Genomic DNA, 18,376 nt, shown 5'->3' with positions numbered 1-18,376 from the left:
GAATTTTAAGGAAATTTTTTATATATTTTAATTATGTAGTTAAATTTTTAATGTTTTCGTTATATATAACAACTTTCATTCTTTTGGTATTTGGATAATTATTTACACATTCTCTTTAATCTTTAACCAATGTAAATTGTTTTTTAGGGGTATTTAGTTTGTATATCTTCTTTTATGAATATATAAAGTAATGCTTGAGTATACAAATTATTTAAGATTCGATGATCAATAAGAAGATAGGCTAAACGAGTTAGCTGATTGGTTAGACTTGCAATTGGGATAATAGATGTAAGTGGTTAATTAAATATATAGTATGTGTGCTTGTATGTTTGGGTGTTGTATTTGACTTAGTATAATAATTGCTTATTGATTTGATTTTTATGTTTTGTTGTGCGGAATTAATGAAAGATAAATAAACAAGTAATCAAAAAACACAGATTTACGTGGTTCACCAACGTTGTGTTGGCAAGTCCATGGGCAGAAGGAGAATAGTATCATTAGGAGGCGAAAAATCAGATTACAATGATTAAGTTTACATAATGGGGTATTTATAATACCCAATCTAACCTAATCCAACTAGGAACCCATGATCTCAATCCAACTAGGAACCCATGATCCCAATCCAACTAGGAATCCGAAAACCAATACTACTCCGAATAGGAAACAAGATATACTTATTCAAGGCATTACGATAAATCTCCACCTTGACTTGAATCCTCTTGAAACCATAACAGATGCACCCATGACAGTGCCAGATGAACAGACTTCTCCCTCTGCCTCAGAGTCGCCTCCACATGGCAACTAATAATCTCTGACATTTAGCAAGTCCAAACAGTGTTGGAACTTGCTTTGTGGAACAGGCTTGGTAAACATGTCAGCCGGATTGTCAGTAGTGCCTACCTTCTTCACCTTGACCCTCTTCTCACTTCTCAAAAAAGGATACCTCACACTATAGTCTGATCATGATGTTGACCAAGATCACTAACCAGTCCTTTAAGCCAAATCCCCTCCTTAGTAGCTTCAGTCAGTGTCATATACTCTACTTCCGTAGTAGACAAAGTCATTGTAGGTTGCAAAGTAGCTTTCCAACTGACAACCGAACCGCCAATAGTGAAAACATAACCAGTCATAGATTTTCAACTATCAACATCTCCAGCATAATCAGAGTCTGAAAAACCTGTCACCAAACACGCTGTATCACCTCCATAAATGAGACCAACGCCAAATGTACCTTTTAGGTACCGAAAGATCCTCTTCACAGCTTGCCAATGCTCCTTGCCAGGTTCACCCATAAACCTGCTAACAACATTAACAGACTGTGCAAGATCAGGTCTAGTGCAGACCATTGCATACATCAAGCTTCCTACTACACTAGCATAGGGAACTCGAGACATGTACTCCTTTTCTTCAGCACACTTAGGTGCAAAAGCAATAGACAGATGTGCACTTGCAGCACTAGGAGTATTTATGGGCTTTGCAGTAGACATGCCAAATCTTGACAAGATCTTCTGAATATAGCCCTTCTGTGATAGACAAAGTTTCCTTTTGCTTTTGTCCCTGTAAATCTCTATTCCCAGAATTTTCCGAGCTGCATGCACCTAAATCCTTCATCTCAAACTCTGCGCTTAAAAGACCCATCAACTTCTGAATGTCTTGCTTCTTCCTTGCAGCTATCACCATGCCATTTACATACAACACCAAATAGATAAAAGACTCATCTTCCAGTTTATTTTAATAGACACAACAATCATATGGGCTCTTGGTGTAGCCTAGCTGCATCATGTAGCTGTCAAACCTCTTGTACCACTACCTGGGAGACTGCTTAAGTCCATACAAGGACTTCTTCAACTTGCAAAAATAATTCTCCTTCCCAGGAATCTGGAAACCATCTAGTTGGATCATGTAGAGCTCGTCCTCCAAATCTCCATGCAGAAAGGCTGTCTTTACATCTAGTTGCTCAAGCTCCAAATCCTGATGTGTAACTATATCTAGCAACACTCTAATAGAGGTGTGTCTGACTACTGGTGAGAATATCTCATTATAATCCACTCCCTCTCTTTGATTGAAACCTCTAGCAATAACCCTAGCCTTATACTTGACTCTCTCTGCAGGTGATATCCCTTCCTTCATCTTGAGAACCCACTTATAAGTAATAATCTTTCTCCCTGGAGGTATTATGACTAAATCCCATGTGTGATTCTTATAAAGGGATTCCATCTTATCTCCTATAGCAGCAAGCCATTTCTCAAAATAGGTGCCTGAAACAGCTTCTTGGTAAGTTGATGGTTCACGAGTGTCCACCTCTTCAGCAACCTATAGTGCATAGCCCACCATGTCCTCATATCTCTTAGGTGGCCTAACTCCAACCCTCCTTGGTCGATCTTGAGCTAAGCTACGATGTGTAGCTTCAGATGGTTGAGAAACTGATGGTGTAGACTCTGGTAGCTCTATTTCTGCTTCTAACTCTTGTTCCTTCAAGCCACTCTCACTCTGTATGACATGAAACTCCACCTGTTTATCAATGCTATCAGTTTCTATTGCATTTGTAGACTTCACAATGGGTCTAAGCACAGATTTTTCGTCAAAGACTACATTTCTGCTCAAAATGACCCTTTTCTCTAATGGAGACCAGATCCTAAAGCCTTTAACTCCATCTCCATAGCCTACGAACACTCCCTTCTTGGCTCTTGGCTCTAGCTTACCCTCATTAACATGATAGTAAACTGTGTACCCAAAAGCTTTGGTGTTGCTGGTTTTCTAATCCTAGGTTTGCTTTTTGTTATACCTTTAGTCTGTGCTTTCTCCTCTTCGGTTTCTTCTGTTGTGGTGTTTTCTCACATGGAGTAATATCATTTCCATTCCCAGTATGTAACATCCATAAGAAAAATTATTCATGTAGTAATTACATGATGCATCAATGTTATGTTAATTTTGATATTAGAATAATAATAAAATAAATGATTGTTTAATCCCAAGGGTTAAAGATAAGTATATTTTTATTTATTTAAAAAAATGTAACTTCATATAAATTAAAAATGTATTTATAGTTAACTAACTAGTGCTAGTTTGAGTGGTTAAAAGCCTCAAATCGGTTAACTTAGATTTTGAGTTTGAATCCTAATGTAGGCAAAAAGTTTTAAACCAATCGAGAAATTGTAACATTTCTTTTTTCCTTGTAAGATTGAAATTATTATTATTATGATTATTATTATTATTATTATTATTATTATTATGCTAAAATGTAATTTCACTATTTATCCCTAACTCCATCGAAATTTTTATATATATTGAGTATAACACCCTATTTTAACCCTATTTTTCTTTTACCATCAAAGAAGCCGCCAAGTCTCTCTAATCCAGGTACTAGTTTTTATATAATTTCTCAATTAAGGTGTCATGGCTTTAACTTGCTCTTTCAATTCAAGGTTCACCATTATCAATATTTTCTTCTTTATGTGAGTAATTTTATTTAATTATAGATTTTCAATTGGTTGATAATACAAAAAAAATATCCAGGAACTAATTTCATTGCTTTAAGATATGCACTATTCAATTTGTTTTGCTTTTCCTCTTTCAACTATAATATAAAGTAGATTAATTATTTCAATTTCAAATAAATTGTGAACCATTACAATGAATTTTAAGGAAAATTTTTATATATTTTAATTATGGTGTTAAATTTTTAATGTTTTCGTTATATATAACAACTTTCATTCTTTTGGTATTTGGACAATTATTTACACATCCTCTTTAATCTTTAACCAATGTAAATTGTTTTTTAGGGGTATTTAGTTTGTATATCTTCTTTTATGAATATATAAAGTAATGCCTGATTATACAAATTATTTAAGATTCGATGATCAATAAGAAGATAGGCTAAACGAGTTAGCTGATTCGTTAGACTTGCAATTGGGATAATAGATGTAAGTGGTTGATTAAATATATAGTATGTGTGCTTGTATGTTTGGGTGTTGTATTTGACTTGGTATAATAATTGCTTATTGATTTGATTTATATGTTTTGTTGTGCGGAATTAATGAAAGATAAATAAACAAGCAATCGAAAAACATAGATTTACGTGGTTCACCAACGTTGTGTTGGCAAGACCACGGGCAGAAGGAGAATAGTATTATTAGGAGGCGAAAAATCAGATTACAATGATTAGGTTTACATAATAGGGTATTTATAATACCCAATCTAACCTAATCCAACTAGGAACCCATAATCTCAATCCAACTAGGAACCCATGATCCCAATCCAACTAGGAATCCGAAAACCAATACTACTACGAATAGGAAACAAGATATACTTATTCAAGGCATTACGATAAATCTCCACCTTTACTTGAATCCTCTTGAAAACATAACAGATGCACCCATGACAGTGCCAGATGAACAGTCTTCTCCCTCTGCCTCAGAGTCGCCCCCACAGGGCAACTAATAATCTCTGACATTTAGCAAGTCCAAACAGTGTTGGAACTTGCTTTGTGGAACAGGCTTGGTAAACATGTCAGCCGGATTGACAGTAGTGCATACCTTCTTCACCTTGACCCTCTTCTCACTTCTCAGAAAATGATACCTCACACTATAGCCTGATCATGATGTTGACCAAGATCACTAACCAGTCCTTTAAGCCAAATCCCCTCCTTAGCAGCTCCAGTCAGTATCATATACTCTACTTCCGTAGTAGACAAAGTCATTGTAGGTTGCAAAGTAGCTTTCCAACTGACAACCGAACCGCCAATAGTGAAAACATAACCAGTCATAAATTTTCTGCTGTCAACAACTCCAGCATAATCAGAGTCTGAAAAACCTGTCACCAAACACTCTGTATCACCTCCATAAATGAGACCAACGCTAGATGTACATTTTAGGTACCGAAAGATCCTCTTCACAGCTTGCCAATGCTCCTTGCCAGGTTCACCCATAAACCTGCTAACAACATTAACATACTGTGCAAGATCAGGTCTAGTGCAGACCATTGCATACATCAAGCTTCCTACTACACTAGCATAGGGAACTCGAGACATGTACTCCTTTTCTTCAGCAGACTTAGGTGCAAAAGCAATAGACAGATGTGCACTTGCAGCACTAGGAGTATTTATGGGCTTTGCGGTAGACATGCCAAATCTTGACAAGATCTTCTGAATATAGCCCTTCTGTGATAGAACAAGTTTCCTTTTGCTTTTGTCCCTGTAAATCTCTATTCCCAGAATTTTCCAAGCTGCACCCAAATCCTTCATCTCAAACTCTGCGCTTAAAAGACCCTTCAACTTCTGAATGTCTTGCTTCTTCCTTGCAGCTATCAACATGTCATCTACATACAACACCAGATAGATAAAAGACTCATCTTCCAGTTTATTGTAATAGACACAACAATCATATGGGCTCTTGGTGTAGCCTAGCTGCATGATGTAGCTGTCAAACCTCTTGTACCACTACCTGGGAGACTGCTTAAGTCCATACAAGGACTTCTTCAACTTGCAAAAATAATTCTCATTCCCAGGAATCTGGAAACCATCTGGTTGGATCATGTAGATCTCGTCCTCCAAATCTCCATGCAAAAAGGATGTCTTTACATCTAGTTGCTCAAGCTCCAAATCTTGATGTGTAACTATATCTAGCAACACTCTAATAGAGGTGTGTCTGACTACTGGTGAGAATATCTCATTATAATCCACTCCCCCTCTTTGATTGAAACCTCTAGCAACAACCCTAGCCTTATACTTGACTCTCTCTACAGGTGGTATCCCTTCCTTCATCTTGAGAACCCACTTATAAGTAATAATATTTCTCCCTAGAGGTATTATGACTAAATCCCATGTGTGATTCTTATAAAGGGATTCCATCTTATCTCCTATAGCAGCAAGCCATTTCTCAAAATAGGTGCCTGAAACAGCTTCTTGGTAAGTTGATGGTTCACGAGTGTCCACCTCTTCAGCAACCTGTAGTGCATAGCCCACCATGTCCTCATATCTCTTAGGTGGCCTAACTCCAACCCTCCTTGGTCGATCTTGAGCTAAGCTACGATGTGTAGCTTCAGATGGTTGAGAAACTGATGGTGTAGACTCTGGTAGCTCTATTTCTGCTTCTAACTCTTGTTCCTTCAAGCCACTCTCACTTTGTATGACATGAAACTCCACATGTTTATCAATGCTATCAGTTTCTATTGCAGTTGTAGACTTCACAATGGGTCTAAGCACAGATTCTTCGTCAAAGACTACATTTCTGCTCAAAATGACCCTTTTCTCTGATGGAGGCCAGATCCTAAAGCCTTTAACTCCATCTCCATAGCCTACGAACACTCCCTTCTTGGCTCTTGGCTCTAGCTTACCCTCATTAACATGATAGTAAACTGTGTACCCAAAAGCTTTGGTGTTGCTGGTTTTCTAATCCTAGGTATGCTTTTTGTTATACCTTTAGTCTGTGCTTTCTCCTCTTCGGTTTCTTCTGTTATGGTGTTTTCTCACATGGAGTAATATCATTTCCATTCCCAGTATGTAACATCCATAAGAAAAATTATTCATGTAGTAATTACATGATGCATCAATGTTATGTTAATTTTGATATTAGAATAATAATAAAATAAATGATTGTTTAATCCCAAGGGTTAAAGATAAGTATATTTTTATTTATTTAAAAAAATGTAACTTCATATAAATTAAAAATGTATTTATAGTTAACTAACTAGTGCTAGTTTGAGTGGTTAAGAGCCTCAAATCGGTTAACTTAGATTTCGAGTTTGAATCCTAACGTAGGCAAAAAGTTTTAAACCAATCGAGAAATTGTAACATTTCTTTTTTCCTTGTAAGATTGAAATTATTATTATTATTATTATTATTATTATTATTATTATTGTTATTATGCTAAAATGTAATTTCACCATTTATCCCTAACTCCATCGAAATTTTTATATATATTGAGTATAACACCCTATTTTAACCCTATTTTTCTTTTACCATCAAAGAAGCCGCCAAGTCTCTCTAATCCAGGTACTAGTTTTTATATAATTTCTCAATTAAGGTGTCATGGCTTTAACTTGCTCTTTCGATTCAAGGTTCACCATTATCAATATTTTCTTCTTTATGTGAGTAATTTTATTTAATTATAGATTTTCAATTGGTTGATAAAACAAAAAAATATCCAGGAACTAATTTCATTGGTTTAAGATATGCACTATTCAATTTGTTTTGCTTTTCCTCTTTAAACTATAATATAAAGTAGATTAATTATTTCAATTTCAAATAAATTGTGAACCATTACAATGAATTTTAAGGAAAATTTTTATATATTTTAATTACGGTGTTAAATTTTTAATGTTTTCGTTATATATAACAACTTTCATTCTTTTGGTATTTGGACAATTATTCCCATTCTCTTTAATCTTTAACCAATGTAAATTGTTTTTTAGGGGTATTTAGTTTGTATATCTTCTTTTATGAATATATAAAGTAATGCTTGAGTATACAAATTATTTAAGATTCGATGATCATTAAGAAGATAGGCTAAACGAGTTAGCTGATTGGTTAGACTTGCAATTGGGATAATAGATGTAAGTGGTTAATTAAATATATAGTATGTGTGCTTGTATGTTTGGGTGTTGTATTTGACTTGGTATAATAATTGCTTATTGATTTGATTTATATGTTTTGTTGTGCGGAATTAATGAAAGATAAATAAACAAGCAATCGAAAAACACAGATTTACGTGGTTCACCAACGTTGTGTTGGCAAGACCACGGACAGAAGGAGAATAGTATTATTAGGAGGCGAAAAATCAGATTACAATGATTAGGTTTACATAATGGGGTATTTATAATACCCAATTTAACCTAATCCAACTAGGAACCCAAGATCTCAATCCAACTAGGAACCCATGATCCCAATCCAACTAGGAATCCGAAAACCAATACTACTCCAAATAGGAAACAAGATATACTTATTCAAGGCATTACGATAAATCTCCACCTTTACTTGAATCCTCTTGAAAACATAACAGATGCACCCATGACAGTGCCAGATGAACAGTCTTCTCCCTCTGCCTCAGAGTCGCCCCCACAGGGCAACTAATAATCTCTGACATTTAGCAAGTCCAAACAGTGTTGGAACTTGCTTTGTGGAACAGGCTTGGTAAACATGTCAGTCGGATTGTCAGTAGTGCCTACTTTCTTCACCTTGACCCTCTTCTCACTTCTCAGAAAATGATACCTCACACTATAGCCTGATCATGATGTTGACCAAGATCACTAACCAGTCCTTTAAGCCAAATCCCCTCCTTAGCAGCTTCAGTCAGTGTCATATACTCTACTTCCATAGTAGACAAAGTCATTGTAGCTTGCAAAGTAGCTTTCCAACTGACAACCGAACCGCCAATAGTGAAAACATAACCAGTCATAGATTTTCTGTTGTCAACAACTCCAGCATAATCAGAGTCTGAAAAACTTGTCACCAAACACTCTGTATCACCTCCATAAATGAGACCAACACCAGATGTACCTTTTAGGTACCGAAAGATCCTCTTCACAGCTTGCCAATGCTCCTGGCCAGGTTCACCCATAAACCTGCTAACAACATTAACAAACTGTGCAAGATCAGGTCTAGTGCAGACCATTGCATACATCAAGCTTCCTACTACACTAGCATAGGGAACTCGAGACATGTACTCCTTTTCTTCAGCAAACTTAGGTGCAAAAGCAATAGACAGATGTGCACTTGCAGCACTAGGAGTATTTATGGGCTTTGCGGTAGACATGCCAAATCTTGACAAGATCTTCTGAATATAGCCCTTCTGTGATAGAACAAGTTTCCTTTTGCTTTTGTCCCTGTAAATCTCTATTCCCAGAATTTTCCAAGCTGCACCCAAATCCTTCATCTCAAACTCTGCGCTTAAAAGACCCTTCAACTTCTGAATGTCTTGCTTCTTCCTTGCAGCTATCAACATGCCATCTACATACAACACCAGATAGATAAAAGACTCATCTTCCAGTTTATTGTAATAGACACAACAATCATATGGGCTCTTGGTGTAGCCAGATGCATCATGTAGCTGTCAAACCTCTTGTACCACTACCTGGGAGACTGCTTAAGTCCATACAAGGACTTCTTCAACTTGCAAAAATAATTTTCCTTCCCAGCAATTTGGAAACCATCTGGTTGGATCATGTAGATCTCGTCCTCCAAATCTCCATGCAGAAAGGTTGTCTTTACATCTAGTTGCTCCAGCTCCAAATCCTGATGTGTAACTATATCTAGCAACACTCTAATAGAGGTGTGTCTGACTACTGGTGAGAATATCTCATTATAATCCACTCCCTCTCTTTGATTGAAACCTCTAGCAACAACCCTAGCCTTATACTTGACTCTCTCTGCAGGTGATATCCCTTCCTTCATCTTGAGAACCCACTTATAAGTAATAATCTTTCTCCCTGGAGGTATTATGACTAAATCCCATGTGTGATTCTTATAAAGGGATTCCATCTTATCTCCTATAGCAGCAAGCCATTTCTCAAAATAGGTGCCTGAAACAACTTCTTGGTAAGTTGATGGTTCACGAGTGTCCACCTCTTCAGCAACTTATAGTGCATAGCCCACCATGTCCTCATATCTCTTAGGTGGCCTAACTCCAACCCTCCTTGGTCGATCTTGAGCTAAGCTACGATGTGTAGCTTCAGATGGTTGAGAAACTGATGGTGTAGACTCTGGTAGCTCTATTTCTATTTCTGCTTCTAACTCTTGTTCCTTCAAGCCACTCTCACTTTGTATGACATGAAACTCCACCTGTTTATCAATGCTATCAGTTTCTATTGCAGTTGTAGACTTCACAATGGGTCTAAGCACAGATTTTTCGTCAAAGACTACATTTCTGCTCAAAATGACCCTTTTCTCTGATGGAGGCCAGATCCTAAAGCCTTTAACTCCATCTCCATAGCCTACGAACACTCCCTTCTTGGCTCTTGGCTCTAGCTTACCCTCATTAACATGATAGTAAACTGTGTACCCAAAAGCTTTGGTGTTGCTGGTTTTCTAATCCTAGGTTTGCTTTTTGTTATACCTTTAGTCTGTGCTTTCTCCTTTTCGGTTTCTTCTGTTGTGGTGTTTTATCACATGGAGTAATATCATTTCCATTCCCAGAATGTAACATCCATAAGAAAAATTATTCTCGTAGTAATTACATGATGCATCAATGTTATGTTAATTTTGATATTAGAATAATAATAAAATAAATGATTGTTTAATCCCAAGGGTTAAAGATAAGTATATTTTTATTTATTTAAAAAAATGTAACTTCATATAAATTAAAAATGTATTTATAGTTAACTAACTAGTGCTAGTTTGAGTGGTTAAGAGCCTCAAATCGGTTAACTTAGATTTTGAGTTTGAATCCTAATGTAGGCAAAAAGTTTTAAACCAATCGAGAAATTGTAACATTTCTTTTTTCCTTGTAAGATTAAAATTATTATTATTATTATTATTATTATTATTATTATTTTTATTATGCTAAAATGTAATTTCACTATTTATCCCTAACTCCATCGAAATTTTTATATATATTGAGTATAACACCCTATTTTAACCCTATTTTTCTTTTACCATCAAAGAAGCCGCTAAGTCTCTCTAATCCAGGTACTAGTTTTTATATAATTTCTCAATTAAGGTGTCATGGCTTTAACTTGCTCTTTCGATTCAAGGTTCACCATTATCAATATTTTCTTCTTTATGTGAGTAATTTTATTTAATTATAGATTTTCAATTGGTTGATAAAACAAAAAAATATCCAGGAACTAATTTCATTGGTTTAAGATATGCACTATTCAATTTGTTTTGCTTTTCCTCTTTAAACTATAATATAAAGTAGATTAATTATTTCAATTTCAAATAAATTGTGAACCATTACAATGAATTTTAAGGAAAATTTTTATATATTTTAATTACGGTGTTAAATTTTTAATGTTTTCGTTATATATAACAACTTTCATTCTTTTGGTATTTGGACAATTATTCCCATTCTCTTTAATCTTTAACCAATGTAAATTGTTTTTTAGGGGTATTTAGTTTGTATATCTTCTTTTATGAATATATAAAGTAATGCTTGAGTATACAAATTATTTAAGATTCGATGATCAATAAGAAGATAGGCTAAACGAGTTAGCTGATTGGTTAGACTTGCAATTGGGATAATAGATGTAAGTGGTTAATTAAATATATAGTATGTGTGCTTGTATGTTTGGGTGTTGTATTTGACTTGGTATAATAATTGCTTATTGATTTGATTTATATGTTTTGTTGTGCGGAATTAATGAAAGATAAATAAACAAGCAATCGAAAAACACAGATTTACGTGGTTCACCAACGTTGTGTTGGCAAGACCACGGGCATAAGGAGAATAGTATTATTAGGAGGCGAAATATCAGATTACAATGATTAGGTTTACATAATGGGGTATTTATAATACCCAATTTAACCTAATCCAACTAGGAACCCATAATCTCAATCCAACTAAGAACCCATGATCCCAATCCAACTAGGAATCCGAAAACCAATACTACTCCGAATAGGAAACAAGATATACTTATTCAAGGCATTACGATAAATCTCCACCTTTACTTGAATCCTCTTGAAAACATAACAGATGCACCCATGACAGTGCCAGATGAACAGACTTCTCCCACTGCCTCAGAGTCGCCCCCACAGGGCAACTAATAATCTCTGACATTTAGCAAGTCCAAACAGTGTTGGAACTTGCTTTGTGGAACAGGCTTGGTAAACATGTCAGTCGGATTGTCAGTAGTGCCTACTTTCTTCACCTTGACCCTCTTCTCACTTCTCAGAAAATGATACCTCACACTATAGCCTGATCATGATGTTGACCAAGATCACTAACCAGTCCTTTAAGCCAAATCCCCTCCTTAGCAGCTTCAGTCAATGTCATATACTCTACTTCCGTAGTAGACAAAGTCATTGTAGGTTGCAAAGTAGCTTTCCAACTAACAACCGAACCGCCAATAGTGAAAACATAACCAGTCATAGATTTTCTGCTGTCAACAACTCCAGCATAATCAGAGTCTGAAAACCCTATCACCAAACACTCTGTATCACCTCCATAAATGAGACCAACGCCAGATGTACCTTTTAGGTACCGAAAGATCCACTTCACAGCTTGCCAATGGTCCTGGCCAGGTTCACCCATAAACCTGCTAACAACATTAACAGACTGTGCAAGATCAGGTCTAGTGCAGACCATTGCATACATCAAGCTTCCTACTACACTAGCATAGGGAACTCGAGACATGTACTCCTTTTCTTCAGCAGACTTAGGTGCAAAAGCAATAGATAGATGTGCACTTGCAGCACTAGGAGTATTTATGGGCTTTGCGGTAGACATGCCAAATCTTGACAAGATCTTCTGAATATAGCCCTTCTGTGATAGAACAAGTTTCCTTTTGCTTTTGTCCCTGTAAATCTCTATTCCCAAAATTTTCCGAGCTGCACCCAAATCCTTCATCTCAAACTCTGCGCTTAAAAGACCCTTCAACTTCTGAATGTCTTGCTTCTTCCTTGCAGCTATCAACATGTCATCTACATACAACACCAGATAGATAAAAGACTCATCTTCCAGTTTATTGTAATAGACACAACAATCATATGGGCTATTGGTGTAGCCTAGCTGCATCATGTAGCTGTCAAACCTCTTGTACCACTACCTGGGAGACTGCTTAAGTCCATACAAGGACTTCTTCTACTTGAAAAAATAATTCTCCTTCCCAGCAATCTGGAAACCATCTGGTTGGATCATGTAGATCTCGTCCTCCAAATCTCCATGCAGAAAGGTTGTCTTTACATCTAGTTGCTCAAGCTCCAAATCCTGATGTGTTACTATATCTAGCAACACTCTAATAGAGGTGTGTCTGACTACTGGTGAGAATATCTCATTATAATCCACTCCCTCTCTTTGATTGAAACCTCTAGCAACAACCCTAGCCTTATACTTGACTCTCTCTGCAGGTGATATCCCTTCCTTCATCTTGAGAACCCACTTATAAGTAATAATCTTTCTCCCTGGAGGTATTATGACTAAATCCCATGTGTGATTCTTATAAAGGGATTCCATCTTATCTCCTATAGCAGCAAGCCATTTCTCAAAATAGGTGCCTGAAACAGCTTCTTGGTAAGTTGATGGTTCACGAGTGTCCACCTCTTCAGCAACCTGTAGTGCATAGCCCACCATGTCCTCATATCTCTTAGGTGGCCTAACTCCAACCCTCCTTGGTCGATCTTGAGCTAAGCTATGATGTGTAGCTTCAGATGGTTGAGAAGCTGATGGTGTAGACTCTGGTAGCTCTATTTCTGCTTCTAACTCTTGTTCCTTCAAGCCACTCTCACTCTGTATGACATGAAACTCCACCTATTTATCAATGCTGTCAGTTTCTATTGCAGTTGTAGACTTCACAATGGGTCTAAGCACAGATTTTTCGTCAAAGACTACATTTCTGCTCAAAATGGCCCTTTTCTCTGATGGAGACCAGATCCTAAAGCCTTTAACTCCATCTTCATAGCCTATGAACACTCCCTTCTTGGCTCTTGGCTCTAGCTTACCCTTATTAACATGATAGTAAACTGTGTACCCAAAAGCTTTGGTGTTGCTGGTTTTCTAGTCCTAGGTTTGCTTTTTGTTATACCTTTAGTCTGTGCTTTCTCCTCTTCGGTTTCTTCTGTTGTGGTGTTTTCTCACATGGAGTAATATCATTTCCATTCCCAGTATGTAACATCCATAAGAAAAATTATTCATGTAGTAATTACATGATGCATCAATGTTATGTTAATTTTGATATTAGTATAATAATAAAATAAATGATTGGTTAATCCCAAGGGTTCACTACAAGAAATGGTGCATTTTGTGGGGAAATAATTCGCCACTAAATGCTATTATTTCGCCACAAAAATCCTGAGTGGTGAAATCGGAGCTCTTCCTCAGTTCGCCATCCTATAGGCGCCACAGTAAGTCTTTATGGCGAATTTCAGTTTCGCCACAATTCGATATTCTATTGTGGCAAAATATATATCCCCACTCATTTCATTTATTTCATCATAAATAAATATTTCATTTGGTTTAATATTTAGTTTTGTGGGAAATAAATTCGCCACAAAAAACCATTGTTTGTGAGGAACACATTATCTCGCCACTAATAAGTGACAATGTGTGACGAAAAATTCGCCACTGATGAGTGACATTGTGTGACGAAATATTCATCACAATTGATATATATGTTATGAGAAATATATATTTCGCCACTCATGAATTAAATTGTGTGACAAAAAATTCACCACAATTGAATCTCAAATTCATCAATCCATTTTTAATTAATTTAATTAGACATTTCTTCTAATAAAATATGATAATAAAATTAATAATAATAAAAGTTTATAAACTAAACAATAATAATAAAACAAAATACATCATTAATTAACATAAAGTTTGAAATTGTTCTAATAATGACAAAATTGATTTAACTTTACAAAATGCACTAGCTAGCTATAACTATAGTACTGTTTATAAAAATTACAACAAGTTCAACTTAATATTAATGTCACGAAAATTACAAAATACCAATGTGCCCGTAAGTATTAACTTTGAACTTGAAACCTGTCAAAAACAAAATAACAACAATTTTAGTTTAATATCACAGTATTGACTATATAAAAGAACTCAAATAGACATACCTGTAAGTTACACTTCAAGATATTCTTCGTTTTCAAAAGCTGTGTTTTTTTGGCATGAACAAACTAACTTCTAATAGTTAAAATTCAAATGTCAAAGTTGTTTATGGTTGAAAGGAAGCCATATTTCTTATAAATACCAAAGATAGTACAATTAGAATTAATTTTCATCTTTCTAGGCATTCAACTTCTTCGTAATATATTTCAAGGCCATGAAAGAAGTTCTCAAAGAGAAATCTCCAAAAATTTCTATCACTAGATTTCAACACTTCATTATATATTGAAGGAATATTGCCACATGTAGCAAAAATTCATACTGGGAGCAATTAATATCTTAAGCAAAGTGATTCATCCATGCCTCAAAAACCTGCATACTTACACATTGCCATAGCAGAGACCTAGTGTGCCATATGCCATATGGAATAGCAAAGTATTTTCTACCTCACCCACACCAAAGTTTCCAACAAGACCACCGCAGGCAAACAATAGAAAATAGAAAGCTCAATTTTTCCAAGGAAATTGCCATTCGTCTCACACCATAAGTAGAAAAATAATAAAATATTAAGACAAAATTAGCACAATAGGATCAATAGAGGCACATTTTTTACATTACAGTTGACATTTAACTCCGCCTGTGAGGGTCACTTGGTGGCCTTTACAGCCGGTCCCAAACCCGGACAAAGGTGGAGGGTTGCGGTAGGTTTGTGGCGGCCAGCGTAAAACTTAGCCACATCTTATGACATGAACCATACTATAAATATCGTTGGGGCGTTCCCTACTCAGCGACGCGCTGCACTTCCTAGACCCGGGTGTAGTGATAGATGTGCAAGGGTTGCTAGGTCGTCGCCCCGAAGCGGCGCGCCACCCCAGGACCCGGGGGTGGTGTCAAATATGCAAGGGTTGCGGGTAAATAAGCTAGTCCACGGTAATGGTAGGGGTAGGGGTAAGGGTAGTAGGTTACTCTTTGGGACATGGAACATAGGTTCTTTGACATGAAGATTAGCTGAAATTGTAGATGTTATGAAGAGGAGGAGAATAAATATATTGTGCCTACAAGAAACCAAGTGGGTTGGAGCCAAGGCTAGAGAGATAGCTCCTTGGGGTTATAAGCTTTGGTACTCAAGAAAGGATAAGGGTAGAAATGGAGTAGGTATTCTTATTGATAGGGAGTATATTGATGATGTAGTAGCGGTGTCTAGGAAGAGCGATAGAATTATGAGTGTTAAGCTAGTGATAGGGGATGAGGTTGTGAATGTCATTAGTGCATATGCGCCACAAATAGGATTAGATATGTCTATAAGACAAGCTTTTTGGGATGACTTAGAGGAAGTGGTGCAACAGGTTCCTAGGGATGAAAAAATGGTACTGGGGGGTGATCTCAATGGACATGTGGGTTCTAGGCGAGATGGGTTTGAGAGTGTTCATGGAGGGTATGGTTTTGGAGATAAGAATGAAGCAGGAAATGATATTTTGGAATTCGCATCAACTTATGACTTGAGTATCATGAACACATGGTTTATGAAGAGAACATCCCACTTAGTGACTTATCGGAGTGGCGGTAATGCAAGCCAAATTGATTTCTTCTTAGTAAGGAGTGCTTGGAGAAAGAGTTATATTGATTGTAAGGTGATCCCTGGTGAGAGTACGACAACCCAACATAGAGTAGTAGTGCTAGATTTTCGAAGTAGGAAATGTATAAGAAAACAAACACCACAAGTAGAGACTAAGATTAAGTGGTGGAAATTGCAAGGGGAGAATCAACAAAAATTTGTGAATGAGATGACCAAAAAAGATATTTGGACTTGCAATATGGATTCAGATCTAGATTCGATATGGAATAAGATGGAGCATACGGGATGTATCGAAGGAAGTTCTAGGGGAATCTAAAGGTAGCATGCCACCGGGTAAGGACACATCTTGGTGGACAGAAGAAGTACGACAAGCAGTAAAGAGTAAGAGAGAATCCTATAAACTATTGGGGAAATGTAGGAGTGATGAGAACTACGAAAAATACAAAGAGGCTAAAAGGGAAGTAAAGAAGGTCATACGAGATGCTAGAGCAAAGGTGAATCGGGATCTGTATACAAGGTTGGATACGAAAGAAGGGGAAAAAGACATATATAGAATTGCTCGGATGAGAGATAGGAAGACGCGAGATCTCGGAAAAGTTAAATGTGTGAAGGACGTGGACCAAAAAGTCCTAGTTGGAGATAAGGATATCAAGGAACGATGGAGGTCCTATTTTGATGACTTATTTAATGGAGATCGCCAACAAGATGTTGGAGATATAAGTATCCATCACGATATGATAAATCATGAATGCCTGCGGAGAATTCAAAAGGGTGAAGTCAAAATGGCATTAAGTAAGATGAAGTTGAAGAAAGAAGTAGGACCTGATGGCATCCCTATTGAGATTTGGAGATGTTTGGGAGAAAGAGGAATCGAATGGTTGACGACGTTCTTCAACAAAATTTGGAGAAACAATAAGATGCCATCAGAATGGAGGAAAAGTACCTTAATCCCTTTGTATAAGAACAAAGGCGATGTCCAAGATTGTGCCAACTATCGGGGAATCAAATTAATGAGTCACACTATGAAACTTTGGGAGCGAGTGATTGAACAAAGGCTAAGGAGGACAGTGAAGATCTCGGAAAACCAGTTTGGCTTTATGCCGGGAAGATCAACTATGGAAGCCATCCATCTAATGAGACAATTAATGGAGCACTATCGAAATAAGAAGAAAGACTTGCATATGGTTTTCATTGACTTGGAGAAAGCATATGATAAGGTACCAATGGAAAGTACTTTGGTGGGGCTTGATAAGGAAAGACATTTCGCGGAAATATATTGACATCATAAAGGACATGTATGAGGGAGTATGCACGAGTGTACGTGTTAAAACACCTTTCCACATAATTTTGATTTGACAAAATTGTTTAAGTATAATTAAAATACATATTCTAAACACGCTAAGTTTAAATGCTTTGATTTATTCTACTAATGTGTTTGTTCAATGTTGAGTTAAAACTGTTATAAGACATAAGGATTGGAAGGCCCAAGCCCAATACGGAAGCCAAGGCCCAAGTCAAACAACTCAGTACACTCGGCCCGCGTATGTCAAGACGTTGCCGTTTTGAACAAAACGCAACTCAGCAACCGGAAGGATCTAGAAGACCTTCAGGAACAACTTCAAGATGAAGCTGCTGAGTAGTCTCGACAAAGCGTACAAGACAGCAGCTGGCAAAGGAAAACTTCCAAAAAAAGTGTTTCCTCTTTTGGTAAAGTTCAGACGACACAGAATGCTATCCAGTTGACCTTACCATAAAAGGAGAGACCATCTGCTGAGCTGACCGAGGACAGAAGATACACGATTGTGATTGGCCGGGAGCTCTGAGCAAGTCAGGATGACAACGATACATAGCCGTTTCCCTCTAACAGTTATTTCGAAATTCGAAATGACCGATGCCCAGAAGTCTATAAATAGTGCCATCACAAGCTTCACAAGACACAGAACTTGATCAAGCAGTTACGCTAACCAAATCTCCACACAAGTTCTGCAAACAAGAAGCAAAGCAAATTCTTACACTACAATTCTCATATCTGTGTAAAAGTCTAGAGTGATTGTTAAATCGTCTAAAGTGTCTTAGCACATCTTTGTATTAG

Source organism: Euphorbia lathyris, chromosome 10 (assembly GCF_963576675.1).
Source record: "Euphorbia lathyris chromosome 10, ddEupLath1.1, whole genome shotgun sequence".
Lineage (NCBI taxonomy): Eukaryota > Viridiplantae > Streptophyta > Magnoliopsida > Malpighiales > Euphorbiaceae > Euphorbia > Euphorbia lathyris.
The sequence above is the reverse complement of the archived record's forward strand: the minus strand, read 5'-3'. Positions refer to the sequence as shown.